The 26,932-nt window shown below is 28.4% G+C and overlaps 1 pseudogene; it reads left to right on the top strand.

Moving 5' to 3' along the window:
- The first annotated feature begins 121 nt into the window (after nt 1–121).
- LOC149230076 (uncharacterized) lies at nt 122–10,444 on the top strand (annotated as a pseudogene).
- The last annotated feature ends 16,488 nt before the right edge of the window (nt 10,445–26,932 follow it).

Raw genomic sequence — 26,932 nt, 5'->3', positions numbered from 1 at the left:
TAAATGCGAGGAGTGCAACCCTTGTAAGCCTGTGCAGTGCGACGTCACTCCAAAACTGCAGTGCATTCCAAAACGTGTAGAGCATTACTATCCCGTGTTGCGGAAACAAAATCTTTAACGCATGATACCACCAACCGCCCAGTATTTGAGCGCTCGCAAAGCTGTTCCACTGACGGCCACCTTCTGCAGAGATCAGAGACCATGGAATGTATGTCTTTCTACTTACATAATTTTTTTGTTTGTTTGAAATAACGAATTTTAGAATTATTAATCAATTATACAGAACTTTGACGATTTATAGGTCCATTAGTTTTGCTTAACTGTTTTGTCAGTTTAATTTGTATTTCTTCATGACCTTCAGCTCTAATCAATTTTATTGTCGCCTTTCAAGTAACTGGTGAATATCTGAAACCATCTTATTTTCATGGATGAACAAAATTTGAATTGGCAGGGTATTTGGATGAACTGTACGGGACTTTAGTGCAACTGTTTTATAATTGGTAAATAAGTGATGCAATATTTAAAATGGGTTTTTGATTCATGATTAAAACATGACAGGGTAATAATATTTTTAGTATTATATTAGTAGGTGTTGAATTATTGGGTAATTATAATATTGAATATGTTTCCAACTTGTAAAGATGTATTTTACGTTTTAGGAATAGTAAATGATTTCAATAAAAATGATTTCAATTTATTGAAGATAAATATAAGTTTTGAGTTATTTCTGGTAATTTAAATTTTAATATTATTTTAATTGATTTTGAAATATTAATGGATGACGAATCAAATAATTTTCTGTATTCAAGTTTTTGTGATCCATAATGAATTAAACAAAGTTTTTGGTAGAAATCATATGAGAGATTTTTTTGGCAGACGCATTTGGAACCAACAAGTGTGGTTCATCATGATGACCACATAAAGTGTGGTTCATCATGAGGACCACATGAAGAGGTAGACCATGGCTTAAATAAAGAGCAATGTAGAGACATAATTTCAAGTTACGGCTATATTTGAACAATAATGTTTAAATTATAATATTAATTTATTAATATATTAAAAACAAATATTATTAAGTAATGCCTATATTAAAATAATGATATTATTTCATTAGTTTATTAAAAATATCAATAGGTAGAACGGAGAGTTTTTGAAAAATAATATTTAAATTAATTTATTAAAACCAAATATTACTAGTAATTGAAAAGTAATATTTAAATAATGATATTAGTTTATTAATTTATTAATTTATTGAAATATTAATATGTAACCCCTATATTAAATGACTATTTTTTGAAAAATAATATTTAAATTAATTTATTAAAACCAAATATTACTAGTTTTTGAAAAGTAATATTTACATTAGTTTATTAAAAATATCAATAGGTAGAACGGATAGTTTTTGAAAAATAATATTTAAATTAATTTATTAAAACCAAATATTACTAGTAATTGAAAAGTAATATTTAAATAATGATATTAGTTTATTAATTTATTAATTTATTGAAATATTAATATGTAACCCCTATATTAAATGACTATTTTTTGAAAAATAATATTTAAATTAATTTATTAAAACCAAATATTACTAGTTTTTGAAAAGTAATATTTACATTGTAATAATAGTTTATTAATTTATTAAAAACGAATATTAATAAGTAATCACCATATTAAACTGTGAGTCTTTAAAATCAATAAATAAATAAATAATCAAAGTCAAAATTTAAAAGCGGGGAGTCAAAAAATATAAAAATAAGTGAAGACCCTACATTTGATGAACAAAATAACTAAAAAAAATAAAATTAAATAAATTAAAAATAATTAATGGAAACATAAATAAAATATAACAAAAATATACACAACTCAAAATAAATATATATAAAAATAAATAAATAAAAATAAAGATAAAAATAAAAATAGAAACATATATATTTATATATATTTGAAGAAAAATAATCAATAAATAAAATTGGGTCAACCATAAAATATGGGGCTCAAGCCCATTAAACAAATAAAAAAAATACTAAAAGGAGTTAAGAACGAATACATAAAAAACACGAAGGATCAAGATAATAAACTCTAATGAAGAATAAATGAACATCAAATACTAAAAAAGGATCACAATACCTACATAGATTAAAAAAAAAAATCAAAGCAAAAAAAGCCTAAAAATTTAGGGGGAAAAGACAGGAACCCAACTTCTACTAGTATTCCAACCATCATCTTTTAATAAAATGATTTTATTAAAAGCTAAATATATGTTTTGATTTAAATATGATATCTCACAGTTTATTTAAATTGTTTGAAAAATAATTTTTAAATATGATTCCGATTTAAAAAGATGTATTTTACCTTTTAGGAATATCTTTTTTAAAATATGATTAAAGTGGTTTTTTAACCAACAATAATTACAAGATATTAAATATAAATTTTAACTGATTTGTTTGAAATAAAAATTTAAAATATTTTTTTATATTATCATAAAATATCATTCACTTTAATTATTTGCATAAAATAATGATTTAATTATAAATGGTTTATTATACTTTGAATTTTATATCTATGTTTATCTTATAAAATAATTTAATTAAAAAAAAATATCTGTAATGAGATATTCATAATAGAAGATTATGTTGTTGTTAATCTTTTTTTTAAATATTAGGTATAATGTGTGAAATTTCCTAGGCTTTGTACATCATCAAGGCATATTAAAATTTAAAAGAAAAGAAATATTAATAATAGAAGAAATTTGCATTATTAAAAATTAAAATTGAAGAAAATGAGAAGAAGGTGTTTAATGTAATATTATTACTAGCTAATAGAAATGTATTTATTGTGCATTATAATTTAGTATAACGATATTGTCACATAATATTATATTTAAAAATAATACAGTGATAATTATATTAATAATTCGAAAAATAGTAATAACAAAAAAAGTTAATGCCAATCATAAATAAATTACTTTAATTTCAACCTTAATTTTATATCATCTTATATTGCATGATGTGTAATCCATTCTATGTTTAGTTTGATATGTTTGTGTGTGTGAGCCAGAACTATAAATAAAATGTTTTAGTGCCCATATTAAATAACATAATTTTATACTCATCATAAGCTCGACTCTAATTATAGAATTGAGAAAAGGATTTTTTGAGGATGGAAAGCTTGTTATCTCTGGACTTGTAGTAACAAAAGGTTCCTCTTTGAGGTTTTAGTCACCCCCATTATTTTATATGCATGTGAGGTGTAGGGTTGCAGTATATACATAGAGTCATGGACAAAGATTGAGATGATGTAAAAGTAATTTATAATCTATAACCTAAAGATTAAAAAGAATATTCCCTATTCTATCCACTTGATCAAAGCTAGCATTTTCCCCATTGAGAATATGGCTATGTTTAGGTATTTGATGTACAAGAAAAAATTTACAATATGGAAGCGAAGAGGTTTCCCAAGATTGCTTCCAACTCTAGCCACAACCCACACCTTCATCTCAAGCAAATGGCGTAAGGATGCCTGGTCTTGGCTTGACTACTATCGGATAAAGGAGGAGATCATCTGAGAGAATAAAGATAGTATTAAAATTACTATTACCTCCAAATTTAGGATAAATTATGGGATGAGAAGGAGCTAGAGGGGAAAAGGAAGCTAAGTTATTATAAAGAGAAGAACAACCCACCCTTGCTAACCAGAATTATCTCTTTGTCACGAAGAGTACTAAGAAGAAAATGATCATTGCAAAGATAAGAACTAATTCTCATGAACTTTGAAGTTAAATTGGACGTTGGTTTACTCCCAAAACAACCTAGGATGAAAAGGTTTTACACATTTGTGGTACTAAGAGGGTTGAAGATGTTTCTTTTTTCTCCTAGAGTGCCTAGATCTTACATCTATTCTCATTTCAAAACATTTGCAACACCTCCAACCTTCTTCACTTGTCATGTCAACAAACTACAATAATCTTGGGTCACTTCTTTTTCTTCTTTTTCATCATAGACATAAGATATTAAGAGTCACAATTAATCGCTTACCTTCTTAAGGTCTGATAGCACACATTGGCCTTAGTGGATGTTAATCTTCATCATCATCATGAAGAAAAAATAAAGTAATTCATATATTTCACTTTTCATTATAATGTAGATGTAAAAATTTATTTCATTATTAATATCAAGTTGATATATAACATTTAAGAGAGAGAGAGAGCTCGTATTGCACTAATAGGTGCCTTATAATTCAAGCAATAAGAGAGATTTGTAATTCCTTCAATATTTAATATGGAGTTGATACGTAATATTTTTAAAAATATTAATAATAAAAATAATTCATTGTATGCATAGACAGAGATATGACATTTTAAAACTATTAGTAACAAAAATAATCATATATATATATATATATATCTATATCTATATATATATATATATATATAGAGAGAGAGAGAGAGGGGGGGGGAATGTTTTCTATTTCTGAAAGAGTGCTTGTATTAAAATTTTAATATGGATATTTTGAATCATATATAAAATATTTCAATGTCAACTGTGTACAGATTATATAAAACAAGTGGAAATAAATAAAGAAATTATAGTTAAAACATTTTATTAATGTATTTCCCAAAACCAACATAGATCCATATTAATTATGGACCTACTAAGAGCTAAGAGGAATGGAATACCTTAAGGTGCAAACATTTCCTCAATTTTTACACTCATAAAGAGGTTTTCATCTTGATAGATTTGATCCCTCCCAATGCATGGTAGATCCATAATTAAATATGGATCTGTGTTGGTGTTAATAATATTATTAATATTAATTATTTTAATGTTAATAATACTATTATTAATATAATAATATTAATAACATTATTAATATTATTAATAATATGTCAATTGGGGTTATCTCGAGTGGTTGGGTGGAACCGTTGTTACCTAGTTTCAAATCTTAGTTAGTGACATGATGAGATAAAATACATTAATTGTCAAGAAATCCAATTGTTGCAATCCTTAAATAGTTTTTTTTTTTTTATATAGTATAAATATATTTAGAACCATCAAGAACCCCTCGGGCAACCAAAATCCTAAAGCTTGACAGTTGTAACCTAGATTTTCAAAAATTTCTATCATATTTTCTCAAAATCATCTCGAAATTTCTATTATTTTCCAGGTGAAATTGTGCCATGTTTCGACTACACATGTAATATTGGATTTGGATTTAAATCTAACCTCAAGGATTATTTTCTCAAATTTTAATTTTTAGTAAAAAATCCCTAATGTTTCTTTTCTTTTAATTTTAATATTATTAATAATTTGTTTTCCCATTTTTAATCTTTCACTTCTTTTAGTCACTAACATGACATTCTATTCAACTTGGTCTTACACACTTTGTTATCAAAAAAATATTTATGTGTCATTGATGATGGGTGGAGCATCTGTTAGGATCATAGACACCAAGGGAAGTGGTGGTGTCTAAAGACATTGTTGCTTCATCCCATTAGCCAGTAGGATTAATAATCATGAATTTTTAACCTATAAATAATCTACACCAAACACGAATACCATGTACAAAAACATGGGTTTCATATACCTAAAGCCCAAAAACAACCAACAACTTGACCGAGTCAAGTTTACCTAATCCACACTAACAATCCCTATCGTAAACTTGACTCTAGAAGATTGACCTAGTCCCATTCATTAACCTTATCATCTAATGTTTCGCATTCCAGCATACTAGTACACCTACCACCCTGATACCTCTCCAAGTGGATCATTCCACAACTTGATGACTCCATGTGCCACTACACTACATGTATTCATGGACAAGCTCTTAAGGCCTTACAACTATGCATTCTCCCACACTACATATCTTTCTGAACATTAGGTCTTATAACTTCCTAGGGGAATACACTTGCCTATGATAGGATTTCATAACTTGGACCAAAACTCTTTGGGTATTAATAATTCACATACCGGCTCCTTCATTAAACTTCAACACCATTTACTCCATCTCCATCTTCATTTCTTCTCTTTATCATACAACCACTCTCTTGACTTCTTTACCTTCTTGATCCATACAATGAATTTTCCTTTCAGCATGACTTACACTAGACTAGTCCACACAAAATCACCTTTCTTTCTTCTTTTTTAAATAGTCGAATTCATTCACTTTTCCAAAACCACCACGCTGCACATATGCAATATTTTCCTAACAAATTCTCCATGGCCTCTAAAACTTGGCTTTTTATATGCTACAAAATCTACCATCTTCATGATCTCACATGTAATGTAGGAGATATCCTTCTTACCCTATTTCATTTTTTATATCTTGAGTAATCCATACATTGACTTGGCCTTGAACCGTTGTGCATGTTGCTATTAGATAGAGGAATTTTAGTTTCTAGCTCCTCCAAGAGATGGATTAAAAGGTTTGAAATCAGGGCTAGACTTCATCATTAAGGGCACCTTAGGCCTTATGATAGTGTTGGTAGGTTAGTCAGGTCTAGCTCAGGGAAGTGAGTGTCATGGGACATAAAGGACGAGGGAGATGGCTTGAATAAATGCATTCACTACTAAACTCAACCCAAGTAGAGATCCAATATGCTAGTTGTTAGAAGTATTCATTACCAAGTGTCTTACAAATAGTTGCAACAAAGCATTAACATCTGATGTTGCATATGGCATGCCAAAAATGGCTTCAACCACAAGGTTGAGCAATCCCAGGTAAATCTTTCAAGAGATTGTGGATGCGAGTCTTGGTGCCATTTTAGCCAAATCATATGCATACAATTGTCTTTTATTGAAAAGTACACCTTTGGGAAGAAACTCTAGCTTTTGGCTTATGTCTATGTGATGTGGATTCTAATCCACAAATTTCACCCTAGAAGAACCAATCCAAGGAATGGAAAAAACTTTGCGAAACCTTAAACTATGAGTAGAGAAGCTTGTTTCTTCAGTTGATGCTTCTATTTATTTACAGAAAAATCCATGAATGACCTTGTTGAAGCATGCATGCAAAATTCCTGACAATGTCACATACTGGAAGACTTTTTCTACATTAATCTTTTTACTTCAAAAGGTTTCAATTAGAAATTAGTTCTAATATATGATTCAAGGTACATGCAATATCTTTTCTTCTCACTCTGTTTTTAATTCTGCATAAATATAAATTAGTTCCATTATATGATTCAAGGTACATCCAATCTTTTTGCTTCTCAATATGGTTTTAATTCTGCATAAATATTCCAAGATGTTTTAGTATGGCTAGTCTAAGAATTTGTCTTTGTCCACCAGAAAGAGCTCCTAAAAGCTGACCACTTTTACTATGTATAAAACATGCATTGATATATAGACCATTTCATTGGTTATAATGAGTGATGAGTGGTAGTTTAAATGTAACTTCAATCTCCACCTCATTATTTGAGTACTAGATATTCTTTGGAAAAAAATATAGAAGTACTTTTACCTCTAATACATGTGTTGGAGAATTGACATTCAGCCATGGAAAGTTTACTTGTAAAATATTTTCATTATTTCTCTTATAAAAGTTATTCATATGATATCAAATTTCAGGATATGTATTGTAATATACTCAAATTTCCAATTTGCAGATGCCTCATATTTAACACAATCGTTGATTCAAAAATTTATTGAGGGTACTAATTTCTTCTCCGACACTTTTGCAAAAGGAACAAGAGTAGTTGTTAGAGAGGAAAAATAGGGTTTCATTTTGGCCAAGATGAATGCCCTACTTGGATGAATCATAAATGAAAGCTTATGAATCTTGGGGAGACTATTTCTTATTTGGGTAGGTCCTTCGGTAAATAGTTTTTCAGTTGTTGATTATTGGAGATGGATAATAGCAAAGTTTTAAAAAAGAAAAATTCAAGGTTGGAGTAATATTGACCTATCGCCTTCCAAGAATATTGCAATTGTTGATAAATTTCTAGCAGTGAGTCACATTGGTTTCTGTTTTTTTTTCTTCTCAAGTAGCCTATAAAATGTTGGAGTAGGTACTCCAAAAAATTTATTGGGCAAGCAAGGTGGTGTAAAAAAAGATTGATACAATGTCTTTGAGTTATTTTTCATTGCACATTACGATGCGATCAAGGGGGATTGATCATCCCCAATGTTAGTAAACAAATGATTTCCATTGTCTTTTCGATTTGTGTAACATCTCTACAAAATTTCCATTATTATGGGATTCTGTCAGATGTTGATATATTTTTTGCTTGTAAATATTTGCAATGTTCTGGGATATTTATGTTAGTGTAACTTTCCTCTTAAATTTAACCTCCTTGCTACATGCTTTAGATGATATAGAGAAGCCCAAATTTTGATTGTATTTCATTTTCCATATTTTTCACTTTCTCATTGGCTTCCACACTTCCACTTGTATCGACATTCCGTTGCACCTCTCAGTGTAATTGCTAGATTTAAAATCAATGCCTATATATGCAATTTCAAGGACTACCATAACTCACACATAATTCTTTAAAGGGTGCTAGCTCAATGGAAGATAGCTTGCTTTATAAGCAGGAGGTTGGTGGTTCAATTTCATTGTGTCCTAATATGAGCTAATCAATGATATTGTAGTTTATTTTTTATTAAATACTTTAATATTGGTTTATTTCAAAGGTGAGATATTTTCTAGATTCATTATTTTATTGTCTCTACATAGAAAAAAGTGATGTTGTATTATCTTTGAATGTAATTTTTGTTGTTTCTGCAGAAACAATAGTTAGGATCAAAAATATTGTCTCTTTAAAGAAAATATGTCTTTAATCCCAACTATTGTCTCTAGAGATACAAAAATGAAATTGTTCCTGGAGAGACAAAAATGCTTGTGTTATATATTGTCTCTATAAAGATAATATTTTAAGACAATTTAATTTGACACACCGTCTTAAAGGAAATATTTAAGACAATACACAAGTTTTATTTTGTCTCAAGTTAAGAAAATTTACCCAAAAATTGTCTTAAAACCCCCCCTTGCCTTGTACTGCTTCACTTGACCAAAAACGAAAAGTAAAAATTTGTAACTTGAGCATGATCAACTAGATCAGTTGTTGAATTTGGGGAGGGTCTTTTATGAGTGAAAGAGGCTTAAAATGTATATCTATGAGTACTCTAATTTGAACTAGTTTTAGCTATTGTATGTATTCCATGGGTGATAATCTCAATATTCTCTTAGTATCCAAAATGGGGATACTATGGCAATGAATTGGAAATGTTTAAAAACATTCATAGGAGTTCTTTGAAGAAAGAAATGTCATAATGACTTGTTTTTTTAGTAAATGATCATTACTAATTTGGGTTACATGTTTATATATTATTATCTTTTTAATTTGCTTTATGTTTTATTTTATTTTTTCCCTATTGTCAGAATACTCGTTAATTTGCTTTTTATTCTAACGAAAAAAACCTAAGAAAAACCTAAGAAATATTAATAACGTTTTTCAAAATTAATAATAAATTATCGTATAAATATTAATAACTTTTTTCCCAAAATAATAGAAATTATCCATACTGATTTGCGTTATAGAAACGGTTTCTATGTTGTTTTTCTTTTTTCTTTTATTTACATTTTGCTTTATTTTTCTTTCCATTTGGGTCGTAGCTCTAAAGGCTCAATATGACTTGGCCATAAGCTTTATACGTTATTTTTGTTTTTATGCTTTCCTTTTCCTTTTATCATTAGCATCGTAGCCTTTTTGTTTTTATGCTTTCCTTTTCCTTTTATTATTAGCTCTTGAGAGTCAATATATACAATATTTGGAGACACAACAAGGCAGAATACTTTAGACAACGAGATTCTGCTGGGGGGCACGTTGTTCAAAGAGGTTTCTGCTGAGATATAGAATGAAGATCCTCGTTTCTGTTTTAATATTATTGAGCTTTAGGGGTGCGTACTTTACATAAATTATTGATTGGGTATTCAATTTTTCTTGCACAGAATATTTTCTCACATGCTTGCAAAAAAAGTAATATGATACAGTAACCCTTTTGATAATGCAGAGATAGCTGGGAGAGAAATTAATGATAAACAAACCACGTCTTCGTCGGAACGTGGTGGCCCTGCATTCTTTGTAATATTTCGTTTCCGAATCCATGTTTTTCCGTAATCTTTGATATTAATATTTACACAATCTATTATGTAAATGTGTATTGGATTGGATTGAAGATATTGGTGTACAATTAAACGGATGTTACAGGTGATGGGAGAGGTTAGAAGCGAGGTTGCATTGCGAGGGGTGCATATTGGCTCTCCGCCACGATCCTAAGTTGCTAAATGCGAGGGGTGCAACCCTTGTAAGCCTGTGCAGTGCACCCTCACTCCAAAATTGCAGTGCATTCCAAAACGTGTACAGGATTACTATCCCGTGGTGTGGAAATGCGAATGCGGCAACAAAATCTTTAACGCATCATACTACCAATGGCCTCGTATTTGACCGCTCGCAAAACTGTCAAGACTGACCGCTACCTTTTGCAGAAATCAGAGACCATGGAATGCATGTCTCTTTACTTACATAAATTTATATGTTTGAAATAATGAATTTTAGTTTATACTATTAATGAATGAATGAAGTTTTGATTAACCGTTTTGCTTAATTTATTTTTATTCATGATCTGCTGCTCTAATGAATTTGATTGTGGCCTTTTAAGTAACTGGTCAATATCTGAAACCATCATATTTTCATGGATGGACAAAATTTGAATGCCCAGGGTATTTGTATGAACTGTACGTTGAGTTTAATGCAATTGTTTTATAGTTGTTAAATAAGTAATTCAATATTTTAAATGGGTTTTTTTGGGTCACGATTAAACATCATGACAAGGTAATAATATTTTTTTAAAATGGTAACTCAAATTTTTAGTATTATAATAATAGAGGTTGAATTATTGGGTAATTATAATTTTCAAAACGTTTCCAAACTTGTAAGGATATATTTTACAGGAATAATATTTCTTTTGAGTAAATGATTTCAATTTATTAAAGATAAATAAAGGTTTTCATTTAAATATAGTAATTCAAATTTTAGTATTATTTTAATAGGTCTTGAATTATTGGGTGATGACAAGTAAATGATTTTGTTAAAGATAACTATAATAGGTCTTGAATTATTGGGTGATGACAAGTAAATGATTTTGTTAAAGATAACTATAAGTTTTGATTTAGATATGCTAGATTAAATTTTAGTATTATGTCAATGGGTTTTAAATTAGTGTGAACAAAATATATTTTATTTTTTAATAATAGTTTTTTAAACAAATTATTAAGGGTTTTCTAACCAATGATTATAGGTTATTAAATATAAATTTTAAGTGATTTATTTAAAATAAAATTTTGAAATAATTTTCTTATTATCATAAAATATTTAATTATAAATTGTCTATTATACTTTGAAGTTTATATTTATATATTGATCTTATAAAATAATTTAATTAAAAAAAATGTGAATATTCAGATATTCATAGTAGAAGATTATATTGTTGTTAATCTCTTTCTTTTTTTAAATACGGTATAATGGATGAAGATTATGTTAATCTTTTTTTAAAATATTGTGCATAATGTATGAAATTTCTTACACTTCAGTATCATCAAGAGAGATTAAAAGTTAAAGAAAAGAAACATTAAGAATGGAGAAAATTTATATTATTAAAAAAATAATAAAGTAATAAATATTTTAACAAATTGAAAAATAGTAATAAAAAAAATTAATGCTGACCCTAAATAAAATGCTTCAATTTGTACCTTAATTTTATATCATCTTTATATTGCATGACATGTAATTCGTTCTATGTTATATCATCTTTATATTGCATGACATGTAATTCATTCTATGTTTAGTTTGATCTGCGTTGTGTGTGTGAACTATAAATAAAATATTTCAACGTCCATAATAAATAACATAATTTTACACTCATCATCGCCTCATTCTTGATAAAAGGATTATTGGGATGTAAAGCTTATTATCTATGGATTTAGAGTGAAAAAAAACTCCTCTTTGAGACTCTCTTCACCAGTGTTATTTTATATGTACGTGAGGTGTTATTGTATATGTATGTGAGGTTTAGGCTTGTAGTATATCGAGATGATTTAAAAGAAATTTAAAATCTACAACCTCAAGATTAAAGGAAATATTCTCTATCCTATCCTCTTGATCGAAGCTAGCTTTTATCCCATTGAAATTGAGAAAATGTGTTTAACTTAATATTATTCCTAGTTAATAAAATTGTATTAAGTGTGCTCTATAATTTAGTATAAGGGAGATGTTGTCACAAAACATGATATTAAGAAATAATAAAGTAATAAATATATTAACAAATTGAAAATAGTCATAAAAAAAAAAGGTAACATGGATCATAAATAAAATACTTCAATTTCTAACTTATTTTTATATCATCATTATATTGCATGATGAGGAATTCATTCTATGTTTAGTTTGATATGTGTGTTGTGTGTGTCAACTGTAAATAAAATGATTCAATGTCCATATTAAATAACATAATTTTACACTCATCATTGGCTCATAATTGAGAAAAGGATTATTGTACGATGGAAATCTTATTATCTCTAGATTTGGAGTAAAAAAAAAACTTCTCTTTCATATTCTGATCACCACTTTTGTTTTATATGTATTTGAGGTGTAGGTTTGCAGTATATGCATATATTCATGGAGGAATATCGAGATGATTTAAAAGAAATTTATAATCTACAACCTCAAGATTAAAAATAATATTCCTTATCCTATCCTCTCGATCGAAGCTAGCTTTTACTCTATTGAAATTGAGAAAATGTGTTCAACCTAATATTATTCCGAGTTAATAAAATTGTATTAAGTGTGCTCGATAATTTAGTATAAGGGAGATGCTATCACAAAACTTTATATTCAAAATAATAAGGTAATAAATATATTAAAAAATTGAAAAATAGTAATAAAAAAAGGTTAATGCTCATCATAAATAAAATACTTCAATTTCTACCTTACTTTTATATCATCTTTATATTGCATGATGTGTAATTCATTCTATGTTTAGTTTGATATGTGCATTATGTGTGTGAACTATAAAAAGATATTTCGATGTCGATATTAAATAACATAATTTTACACTCATCATGAGCTCATAATTTGGAAAAGGATTATTCGAGGATGGAAAACTTATTATCTCTAGATCTGGAGTAAAAAAAATTATCCTCTTTGAGACTCTCATCGCCATTGTTATTTTATATGTATGTGGGGTGTTGTTGTTTATGTGTGTGTGGTGTAGTGTTGTAGTATATCCATAGATTCATGGAGGAATATCCAGATGATTTAAAATAAATTGATAATCTACAACCTGAAGCTTAAACTATCCCATCCTCTTGATCAAGCTAGCTTTTACCCCATTAAAATTGAGAAAAAGTGTGTAAGGTAATATTATTCCTAGTTGATAAAATTGTATTAAGTGTGCTCTATCATTTATTATAATGGAGATGTTGTCACAAAACATTATACTAAAATATAATAAACATATTAAAAATTTGTAAAACAGTAATAAAAAAAAGTTAATGCCGATCATAAATAAAATACTTCAATTTATACCTTAATTTTATACCATCTTTGTATTTCACAATGTGCAATTCATTCTATGTTTAGTTTGATATGTGTGTTGGGTGTGTGTGAACTATAAATAAAATATTTCAATGTCCATATTAAAAAATAGAATTTTACACTCATCATGAGCTCGTAATTGAGAAAATGATTATGGAACGATGGAAAACTTATTATCTCTAGATTTGGAGTAAAAAAAAGTTCATCACTGTTATTTTATATATATGTGAGGTGTTATTGTATATGTATGTGAGGTGTAGGGTTGTAGCATATCCATAGATTAACGGAGGAATATCGAGATGATTTGAAAGAAATTTATAATCTACAACCTCAAGATTGAAAGGAAATATTCCCTCTCCAATCCTCTTGATCGAAGCTAGCTTTTACCCCATTGAAATTGAAAAAATGTGTTTTAACGTAATATTATTCCTAGTTAATAAAATTGTATTAAGTGTGCTCTATAATTTAGTATAAGGGAGATTCTCTCACAAAACATTATATTAAAAAATAATAAAGTAATAAGTATATTAAGCAATTGAAAAATAGTAATTAAAAAAAGGTTAATGATGATCATAAATAAAATACTTCAATTTCTACCTTAATTTTATATCATCTTTATATTACATGACATGTAATTCATTTTGAGTTGTGTGTGTGAAATATAAATAAAATATTTCAATGTCCATATTAAATAACATAATTTTACACTTAACATCAACTCATAATTGAAAAAAGGATTATTGGAGGATAGAAAGGTTATTATCTTTGGATTTGGAGTAAAAAAAATGTTAGGTCCCTATACTACTATTCTAACCCCTTATTGTTATTAGTACAACCCCCTTATTATATTTTTGTGCCCATGTAGTCACCATATTGTTATTATTGTGCCCTTACATTATTATTGTTATGTCAACTCTGATTATATTATGACCCCTTAGACTCCTATATATAGAAAGGAGGTCTTGTCATTTGTATCATCTAAGAATTTTTCATTTGTGTAATGGAAAGGAGGTTTCCCCCTCGAAGAGGCTTATTTTGAAGGGGTTGATCTCTCTTTTCTATCTTTTTGTTAGGGGTTGATCTCTCTTTTCTATCTTTTTGTTAGCTGGATTCATAACGAAAAAACTCCTCTTTGAGACTCTCATCTTTTCTATCTTTTTATCAGCTAGTTTCATAACAAAAAAGCTCCTCTTTGAGATTCTCATCACCACTGTTATTTTATATGTATGTGAGGTGTTATTGTTTATGTATGTGAGGTGTAGGGTTGCAGTATATCCATAGAGTCATGGAGGAATATCGAGATGATTTAAAATAAATTTATAATCTACAACCTCAATATTAAAGGAAATATTCCCTATCCTATGCTCTTGATCGAACCTAGATTTTACCCCATTTAAAAATGTGTTTAGCCTAATATTATTCCTACTTAATAAAATTGTATTAAGTGTGCTCTATAATTTAGTATAAGGGAGATGTTGTCACAAAACATTATATTCAAAAATAATAAAGTAATAAATATATTAACAAATTGAAAAATAGTAATAATAAAAAAGGTTTCATAAATAAAATACTTCAATTTCTACCTTAATTTTATATCATCTTTATATTTCATGATGTGTAATTAATTATGTTTAGTTTGATACGTGTGTTGTGTGTGTGAACTATAAAGAGAATATTTTAGTATCCATATTAAATAACATAATTTTACACTCAGAAAAGGATTATTGGAGGGTGGAGATCTTATTATCTTTGGATTTGGAGTAAAAAATAGGTCCTCTTTGAGATTCTTGTCGGCACTGTTATTCTATATGTATGTGACATGTAGGTTTGTAGTATATCCATAGATTCATGGAGGAATATGAGATGATTTAAAAGAATTTATAATCTAAAACCTGAAGATTAAAAGGAAATATTCCCTATCCTATTCTCTTGATTGAAGCTAGCTTTTACCCCCATTGAAATTGAGAAAATGTGTTTAAGGTAATATTATTCCTAGTTAATAAAATTGTTTAAGTGTGCTCTATAGTGTAGTATAAGGGAGGTGTTGTCACAAAACATTATATTCAAAAATAGTAAAGTAATAAATATATTAACAAATTGAAAAATAGTAATTAATTTTTTTTTTTAATGTTGATCATAAATAAAATACTTCAATTTCTACCTTAATTTTGTATCATCTTTATATTACATGATGTGTAATTCATTCTATGTTTAGTTTGATATGTGGGTTGTGTGTCTATGAAATCTAAATAAAATATTTCAATTTCCATATTAAATAAAATAATTTTACGCTCATCATCAACTCATAATTGAGAAAACTATTATTGGAGGATGGAAAGCATATTATCTTTGGATTTGGAGTAAACAAAGCTCCTCTTTGAGACTTTCGTCACCGCTATTATTTGATATGTATGTGAAGTGCTGTTGTATATGTATGTGATGTGTAGGGTTGCAGTATATCCATAGATTCATGGAGGAATATTGAGATGATTTAAAATAAATTTATAATCTACAACCACAATATTATAGGAAATATTACCTATCCTATGCTCTTGATGGAAGCTAGCTTTTACCCCATTGAAAACATGGTTATGTTTAACGTATTTGATGCATAAGGAAACACTTTACAATATGGAAGGGAAGATGCATCCCAAAATTGCTTCCAACTCTAGCCAAAACCCCCACCTTTATTTCAAGTGGGGATGGAATAAGGATGCCTAGTCTAGGCTTGAATACTAGGGGATAAAAGAGGAGATCATCTCGGAGAATTAGGATAGTATTAAAAATATTGTTACCTCCAAATTTGAGGATAAATTGTGGAATGATAAGGAGATAGAGGGGAAAGTAAGCTAAGATATTATAAGGAGAAGATCAATCCGATCAATCCCACCCTTGCTAACCAAAATTATCTCTTTGTCCTTACTAGTACTAAGAAGAAATTGATTTTTGCAAAGATAAAAACTAGTTCTTATGAAATCTTAATAGAGAACATTGGTCTATTTCCAAAACAACCTAGGATGAAATAATTTGTCAACCTTTTTGACTTGTTAAGTCAACAAACTATAGTGATCTTGGAGAACTTATTTCTCTTATTTTTCATCATAGACCTAAAATATTAGAGAGTCATAATTAGTCTCTTACCTTCTTAAGGTCCAATAGCCCACATTGGTCTTAGTGGAGGTTAATCATCATCATCATCAAGAAAAATAAGGTAACTTAAATTAAAAACTTCATATATTTCACTTTGCATTATAATGTAGATGCTTCACTTATTTCACTATTAATATGGAGTTGATATATAACATTTAAGAGAGAGAGAGAGCAGTCTTGTTCCATTAATAGGTACTTTACAATTCAAGTTATAAGAGAGATTTATAATTCCTTCAATATTTAATATGAAGTTGATATGTGACATTTTTAAAAATATTAATAATAAGAATAATTCAATGTATGTATAGAAAGAGATATGACATGTTAAAAAATATCAATAAAAAGAATAATTATATATAGAAAGGCTTTCAAAGATGTGGTTTTTATATATAGAGAGACGGTAGAGATGTGACTTTTAAATAATCCAATGAGGTAGTTTGGTTGTATAAAGAGTACATAGATATTCAATTTGAAGCTAGACTCATGCATATTTGAAATGCAATTTCCTTGAAAAAGAATTTCAAATTCCAACTCAGACTAGTGGAGTTTTGTGAAGCAATTAGAAGTCAAGAATTTCAAATTCCAACTGAGACTAGTGGAGTTTTGTGAAGCAATTAGAAGTCAAGTTTAAGGCTTTGGATAACTATGCAAATGTTTTAATTAAAGAAGTAATTCATACAAATATTTTTATTGTATGGATGAAGTGTGGATTCAATGTTGTTCATAGTCATTTCTCATTAAAAAAATTTATTAAGATATATATTAATAATGTTAGTTCAACTAACCCGTATTATTCTTTCTACCAAATAACATGACATGACTATTTTTTAATAATTATTTTATTTATATATTGAAGGAATATTTTATAATAATAATTTTATACCCTATAAAGAAAATTTAATTTATCTTTATGGTAAAAGGTAAAAGATAAGAAAACCTTACAAATATTAATAACTTTTTTATAGAATGATTGTAAATTTTCATTAAGATTTGGGTTATATGTTTATGTGTTATTTTTCTTTTTCTTTTTCTTTTTTATGTTATTTGTTTTATGTTTTATTTTTCTTTCTATTTGCATAGCTCTTAATTTACCATTATCCTAAAAAGGTAAAGATAAGAAAAACCTAGAAATATTAATAACTTTTTTCCCACATGTTACTAAATTGTCATTATTTTTCTCTGAAAAGCATGAAAATTTGGGCAATATTTTGATAAATTCAAACACACTGATTTTATCTAGATTAAAGTTGTTAAACTTCAAAGTTTTGGGTGCCCAATAAGTTTTTGACCTTGGTGAATCTATTGTAGACTTCAAAAACATAATTTAAACACTGTTTTCTGCAAGATTACTTGAAATTATTTTTTGTCCGGCCAAAAATGAAGTTGTCCATCTATTTATATGTTGCTTTTTGGTCATTTGAATTACAATAAATTATCCTAAAAATATTAATAAATTTTTTCCCAAAATAATAAAACATATACTTAGTAATTTTTGATATAGGTTTCTATGTAGTTTTTCTTTTTCTTTTATTTAATTTTTGCTTATTTTTCTTTCGATTTGGATCGTAGCTCTAAAGGTTCACTATGACTTGCTTATATGCTTTATGCGTTATTTTTGTTTTTATGCTTATTAACATCGTAGCTCTTCAGATTCTTCAATAGGACTTGCTTGTATGATTTATGCGTAATTTTTGTTTTTATAATTTTCTCTTTCCCTTTTTATTATTAGCATCGTAGCTCTTTAGATTCAATATATACAATATTCGGACACACAGATTTTGCTGGGAGAATACCTTGTTCAAATAGACTTCTGCATACGTTATACAGAGAGATTTTGCTGCGAGAGTACCTTGTTCAAATAGAGTTCTGCATACATTATACCAAGAGAATTTGCTGGGAGAATACCTTGTTCAAATAGACTTCTGCATACATTATGCAAAGAGAATTTGCTGGGAGAATACCTTGTTCAAATAGACTTCTGCATACATTATACAAGAGAATTTTCTGGGAGAATACCTTATTCAAATAGATTTCTGCTGAGGGTGTTGAGATACTAATCTTACATTTTGTTAGGTGTCATCGTATTTATTTTTATTGTTTGTAGGTGTCATCTGTTGTGTAGTGTGTGTTAGGTGTTATAGTGAGTTTAGTTGATTTTGACTCCAGTTATTTTCTGTGATGTCTTTTATATAATTTATTTAACTATTTTGAATATTGATGAGAGCCTCCTGTTTCACGTTATGCCGGGATGAAGATCCTGGTTTCTGTTTCAATATTATTGACCTTTAGGGGTGCGTACTTTACATAAAATATTCATTGGGTTTTCAATCTATTTTGCACAAAATGTTTGCCTGCAAAAGCACCAATATGATACGGTAACCCTTTCGATAATGCAGAGATCGCTGGGAGAGAAATTAGTGATAACAAACCACGTTTTCGTCGGAACGTCGTGGCGTTGCTTTCCCTGTAATCTTTCGTTTCTGAAATCCATGTTTTCTCTGGAATCTTTGATATTAAATACGCAATCTATTATGTAAATGGGTATTGGATTGGATTGGAGATATTGGTGTACAATTGAATGATGAAAACAGATGTTACAGGTGATGGGAGAGGTTAGAAGCGATTGGTGCATATTGTCTCCGCGCCACCATCATGCGTTGCTAAATGCGAGGGCTGCAACCCTTGTAAGCCTGTGCAGTGCGCCGTCACTCCAAAACTGCAGTGCATTCCAAAACGTGTAGAGGATTACTATCCCGTGTTGCGGCAACAAAATCTTTAACGCATGATACTACCAACCGCCCAGAAATCAGAGACCATGGAAGGCAATAAATTTTTTTTGTTTGAAATAACGAATTTTAGAATTTATTATTAATCAATTTTACAGAACTTTGACGATTCATGGGTCCATTAGTTTTGCTTAACTGTTTTGCCAGTTTAATTTGTATTTCTTCATGATCTTCAGCTCTAATGAATTTTATTGTGGCCTTTCAAGTAACTGGTGAATATCTGAAGCCATCTTATTTTCATGGATGAACAAAGTTTGAATGCGCAGGGTATTTGGATGAACTGAACGGGAGTTTAATGCAATTGTTTTATAATTGGTAAATAAGTAATGCAATATTTAAAATGGGTTTTTGATTCATGATTAAAACATGACAGGGTAATAATATTTTTAGTATTATATCAGTAGGTGTTGAATTATTGGGTAATTATAATATTGAATATGTTTCCAACTTGTAAATATGTATTTTAGTTTCTTTGTAGTAAATGATTTCAATTTATTAAAGATAAATATAAGTTTTGAGTTATTTATGGTAATTTAAATTTTAATATTATTTAATTGGTTTTGAAATATTAATTGATGATGAATAAAATAATTTTCTGTAATCAAGCTTTTGTGATCCATAATGAATTAAACAAAGTTTTTGGTAGAAATCACATGAGGAAATTTTTTGGCCGATGCTTTTGAAACCAACAAGTGCGGTTCATCATGAAGATAGAGAGTAATGTAGAGACATAATTTCAAGTGACGGCTATATTTGAACAATAATGTTTAAATTATAATATTAATTTATTGATATACTACAAACAAATATTATTAAGTAATGCCTATATTAATGGGTAGTTTTTGAAAAAAATATTTAAATAATGATATTATTTCAATAGTTTATTAAAAATATCAATAGGTAAAACGGATAGTTTTTGAAAAGTAATATTTAAATAATGATATTAGTTTATTAATTTATTAAAATATTAATATGTAACCCTTATATTAAACCAAACAAAATATTATTAGTTTTTTAAAAGTAATATTTACATTGTAATAATAGTTAATTAATTTATTAAAAACAAATATTAATAAGTAATCGCTAGCTAGTTTTTAAAATTAACAAATAAATAAATAATCAAAGTCAAACTTTAAAAGAGTGGAGTCAAAATTTATAAAAACAAGTCGAGACCCTACATTTGATAAAAAAATAACTAATAGAAGTAAAATAAAATAAATTAAAAATAGTTAATGGAAAAATAAATAATATAACAAAAATATACACAATAAATAAATAAAAATAAAAATAGAAACAGAAACATACATATATATATCCGAAGAAAAATAATCAATAAATAAAATGGGGTCAACAAATAAAATATGGGGCTTTATTAAACAAATAACAAAAATACCAAAAGGAGTTAAGAATGAATAGGAAGATAAAATACATAAAAAAAACGAAGGATCAAGAAAATAAACTCTAATGAAGAATAAATCAACATCAAATACTAAAAAGGGATCACAATACCTACATAGATTAAAAGAAAAAAAATTCAAAAGGAAAAAGCCTAAAAAATTAGGGGGAGAAGACAAAAAACTCAACTTCTACTAATATTCCAACCATCATCTTTTAATAAAATGATTTTATTAAAAACTAAATATAAGTTTTGATTTAAATATGATATCTCAAAGTTTATTTAAATTATTTTGAAGGTAATTTTTAAATATGATTTTGATTTAAAAAGATGTATTTTACCTTTTAAAAATATTTTTTTAAAAGATAATTAAAGTGGTTTTTAAACCAACAATAATTACAGGATATTAAATATAAATTTTAACTGATTTGTTTGAAATAAAAATTTAAAATATTTTTTTATATTATCATAAAATATCATTCACTTTAATTATTTGCATAAAATGACGATTTAATTATAAATGGTCTATTATACTTTGAATTTTATATCTATATTTATCTTATAAAATAATTTAATTAAAAAAAAATATGTGTACTTAGATATTCATAGTAAAAGATTATGTTGCTAATTTTTTTAATACTATATATAATGTAGGAAGATTATGTTGTTGTTAATCTTTTTTTAAATATTAGGTATAATGTGTGAAATTTCCTCAGCATGGTGCATCATTAAGGGATTAAAATTTAAAAGAAAAGAAATATTAATAATAGAAAATATTTACATTATTAAAAATTAAAATTGAAGAAAATGAGAAAAAGTTGTTTAACCTAATATTATTACTAGTTAATAAAAATGTATTTACTGTGCATTATAATTTAGTATAATGATATTGTCACATAACATTATATTTAAAAATAATACAGTAATAATTACATTAACAATTTGAAAAATAGTAATAACAAAAAAAGTTAATGCCAATCATAAATACATTACTTTAATTTCAACCTTAATTTTATATCATCTTTATATTGCATGATGTGTATTCCATTCTATGTTTAGTTTGACATGTTTGTTTGTGTGAGTGAAAACTATAAATAAAATGTTTTAGTGTCCATATTAAATAACATAATTTTATACTCTATCATTAGCTCAACTCTAATTATAGAATTGAGAAAAGGATTTTTGGAGGATGGAAAGCTTATTATCCCTGGATTTGGAGTAACAAAAGTTTCCTCTTTGAGGCTTTAGTCACCCTCATTATTTTATATGCATGTGAGGTGTAGGGTTGCAGTATATCCATAGAGTCATGGACAAAGATTGAGATGATGCAAAAGTAATTTATAATCTACAACCTAAAGATTAAAAAGAATATTCCTTATCCTATCATCTTGATCAAAGCTAGCCTTTTCCCCATTGAGAACATGGCTATGTTTAGGTATTTGATGTACAAGAAAAAATTTACAATATGGAAGCGAAGAGGTTTCCCAAAATTGCTTCCAACTCTAGCCACAACCCACACCTTCATCTCAAGCAAATGGCATAAGGATGCCTACTCTTGGCTCGACTACTATCGAATAAAAGAGGAGATCATCTCGGAGAATAAGGATAGTATTAAAATTACTATTACCTCCAAATTTAAGGATAAATTATGTGATGAGAAGGAGCTAGAGGGGAAAAGGAAGCTAACTTATTATAAAGAGAAGAAAAACACCACCCTTGCTAACCAGAATTATCTCTTTGTCATGAAGAGTACTAAGAAGAAAATGATCATTGCAAAGATAAGAACTAATTCTCATGAACTTTGAAGTTAAATTGGACGTTGGTTTATTCCCAAAACAACCTAGGATGAAAAGGTTTGTCACATTTGCGGTACTAAGAGGGTTGAAGATGTTTCTTTTTTCTCCTAGAGTGCCTAGATCTTTCATCTATTCTCATTTCAAAACATTTGCAACACCTCCAACCTTCTTCACTTGTCATGTCAACAAACTACAATAATCTTGGGTCACTTCTTTTTCTTCTTTTTCATCATAGACATAAAATATTAAGAGTCACAATTAATCACCTACCTTCTTAAGGTCCGATAGCCCAAATTGGCCTTAGTGGATGTTAATCTTCATCATCATCATGAATAAGAAATAATGTAATTCATATATTTCAGTTTTCATTATAATGTGGATGTCAAATTTATTTCATTATTAATATTGAGTTGATATATAACATTTAAGACAAAGAGAGAGAGAGAGCTCGTATTGCATTGATAGGTGCCTTATAATTCAAGCAATAAGAGAGATTTGTAATTCCTTCAATATTTAATATGGGGTTGATATGTAATATTTTTAAAAATATTAATAATAAAAATAATACATTATATATATATATATATATATATATATATTATATATATATATATATATATATATATAGAGAGAGAGAGAGAGAGAGAGAGAGAGAGAGAGAGAGAGAGAGATGTTTTCTATTTCTGAAAGAGTACAACATTTCCTCAAGTTTTACACTCATAAAGAGGTTTTCATCTTGATAGTTTTGATCCCTCCCAATGCATGGTAGATCCATAATTAAATATGGATCTATGTTGGTGTTAATAATAATATAATATTAATTATTTTAATGATAATAATAATATTATTAATATAATAATATTAATAACATTATTAATATATAATATTAATAACATTATTAATATTATTAATAATATGTCAATTGGGGTTATCTCGAGTGGTTGGGTGGAACAGTTGTTACCTAGATTCAAAATATATTTAGAACCATCAAGAACCCCTCCAGCAACCAACTTCCTAAAGCTTCACAGTTGTAACCTAGATTTTCAAAAATTTCTATCATATTTTCTCAAAATCATGTCAAAAATTCTATTATTTTCCAGGTGACATTGTGCCATGTTTCATCCACACATTGTAATATTGGCTTTGGATTTAAATCTAACCTCAAGGATTATTTTCTCAAATTTTATTTTTTAATAAAAAATCCCTAATATTTCTTTTCTTTTAATTTTAATTTTATTAATAATCTGTTTTCCCATTTTTAATATTTCACTTCTTTTAGTCACTAACATGAGATTCTATTCAACTTGGTCTTACACATTTTGTTATCAAAAAACTATTTATGTGTCATTGATGATGGGTGGAGCATCTATTAGGATCACAGACACCAAGGGAAGTGGTGGTGTTTAAAGACATTGTTGCTTTATCACATTAGCTAGTAGGATTATAATCATGAATTTTTAGCCTATAAATAATCTACACAAAACATGAATACCATGTGCAAAACCATGGGTTTCATATACCTAAAGCCCAAAACAACCAGCAACTTGACTGAATGAAGTTTACCTGATTCACACTAACAATCCCTATCGTAAAATTGACTCTAGGAGATTGACCTAGTCCCATTCATCAACCTTATCATCTAATGTTTCGCATTCCAGCATACCAGTACACCTACCACCCTGATACCTCTCCAAGTGGATCATTCCACAACTTGATGACTCCATGTGCCACTACACTACATGTATTCCTGAACAAGCTCTTAAGGCCTTACAACTATGCATTCTCCCACACTACATGTCTTTCTGAACATCAGGTCTTATAACTTCCTAGGGGAATACACCTGCCTATGATAGGATTTCATAACTTGGACCAAAAATCTTTGGGTATTCATAGTTCACATACCGGCTCCTTCATTCAACTTCAACACCATGTACTCCATCTCCATCTTCATTCCTTCTCTTTATCATACAACCACTCTCTCAACTTCTTTACCTGATTGATCCATATTATGACTTTTCCTTTCAACATGACTTACACTAGCCTGGTCCACATAAAATCACCTTTTTTCCTTTTTTTTTTTAAATACTTGAATTCATTCACTTTTCCAAAATCACCACGTTGCACATATGCAATATTTTCCTAACAAATTCTCCATGGCCTCTAAAACTTGGCTTTTTATACGCTATAAAATCTGCCATCTTCATGATCTCACATGTAATGTAAGAGATATCCTTCTTACTGTATTTCGTTTTTTATATCTTGAGTAATGCATACATTGACTTGGCCTTGAACTGTTGTGCTTGTTGCTATTAGATAGAGGAATTTTAGTTTCTAGCTCCTCGAAGAAATGGATTAAAAGGTCTAAAATTAGGCCTAAACTTCATCATTAAGGGTACCTTAGGCCTTATGATAGTGTTGGTAGGTTAGTCAGATCCAGCTCAGGGAAGTGAGTGTCGTCGGACATAAAGGACGAGGGAGATGGCTTGAATAAATGCATTCACTACTAAACTCAACCCAAGTAGAGATCCAATATGCTATTTGTTAGAAGTATTCATTACCAGGTGTCTTAAAAATATTTGCAACAAAGCATTAACATATGATGTTGCATATGGCATGCCAAAAATGGCTTCAACCACAAGGTTGAACAATCCTAGGTAAATCTTTCAAGAGATTGTGGACGCGAGTCTTGGTGCAATTTTAGCCAAATCATATGCATACATTCATCTTCTATTGAAAAGTACACCTTTAGGAAGAAACTCTATCTTTTGTCTTATGTCTATGTGACGTGGATTCTAATCCACAAATTTCACCCTAGAAGAACCAGTACAAGGAATGAAAAAAACTTTGCGAAACCTTAAACTGTGAGTAGAGAAGCTTGTTTCTTTAGTTGATGCTTCTATTTATTTATAGGAAAATCCATGAATGACCTTGTTGAAGCATCCATGCAAAATTCCTGACAATGTCACATACTACAAGACTTTTTTTACATTAATCTTTTTACTTTGAAAGGTTTCAATTAGAAATTAGTTCTAATATATGATTCAAGGTACATGCAATATCTGTTCTTCTCACTGTGTTTTAATTCTGCATAAATATAAATTAGTTCCATTATATGATTCAAGGTACATGCAATCTCTTCGCTTCTCACTATGGTTTTAATTCTACATAAATATTCTAGGATTTTTTAATATGGCTAGGCTAAGAATTTGTCTTTGTCCACCAGAAAGAGCTCCTAAAAGTTGACCACTTTTACTATGTACAAAACATGCATTGATATATAGACCATTTCATTGGTTAGAATGAGTGAGGAGTGGTAGTTTAAATGTAACTTTCAATCTCCACCTCATTATTTGAGTACTAGATATTCTTTGGAAAAAATATAGAAGTACTTTTACCTCTAATACATGTGTTGGAGAATTGACATTCAGCCATGGAAACTTCACTTGTAAATTTTTTTCATTATTTCTCTTATATAAGTTATTCATATGATATCAAATTTCAGGATATGTATTGTAATATACCCAAATTTCCACTTTGCAGATGCCTCATATTTAACACAATCGTTGATTCAACAATTTATTGAGGGTACTAATTTTTTCTCCGACACTTTTGCAAAAGGAACAATAGTAGCTGTTAGAGAGGAAAAACAGGGTTTCATTTTGGCCAAGATGAATCCCCTACTTGGCTGAATCATAAATGAAAGCTTATGAATCTCGGGGAGACTATTTCTTATTTGGGTAGGTCCTTCGGTAAATAGTTTTTCAGTTGTTGATTATTGGAGATGGATAATAGCAAAGTTTTAAGAAAGAAAAATTCAAGGTTGGAGTAATATTGACCTACTGCCTTCCAAGAATATTGCAATTGATTCCAAGAAGATTGCAATTGTTGATAAATTTCTAGCAGTGGGTCACATTGGTTTCTATCTTTTTTTCTTCTGAAGTAGCCTATAAAATGTTGGAATAGATACTCCAAAAAATTTATTGGGCAAGCAAGGTGGTGTAAAAAGATTGATACAATGTCTCTGAGTTTTTTTCATTGCACATTATGAAGTGATCAAGGAGGATTGGTCATCCCCAATGTTAGTAAACACATGATTTTCATTCTCCTTTCGATTTGTGTAACATCTCTACAAAATTTCCATTATTTTGGGATTCTGTGAGACGTTGATATACTTGTGCTTGTAAAGATTTCCAATGTTCTGGGACATTTATGTTAG

This window comes from Pinus tabuliformis, chromosome J, assembly GCF_031772625.1.
Source record: "Pinus tabuliformis cultivar Carrire ecotype Pingquan chromosome J, CPIR1, whole genome shotgun sequence".
Lineage (NCBI taxonomy): Eukaryota > Viridiplantae > Streptophyta > Pinopsida > Pinales > Pinaceae > Pinus > Pinus tabuliformis.
The sequence above is the reverse complement of the archived record's forward strand: the minus strand, read 5'-3'. Positions and strand labels throughout refer to the sequence as shown.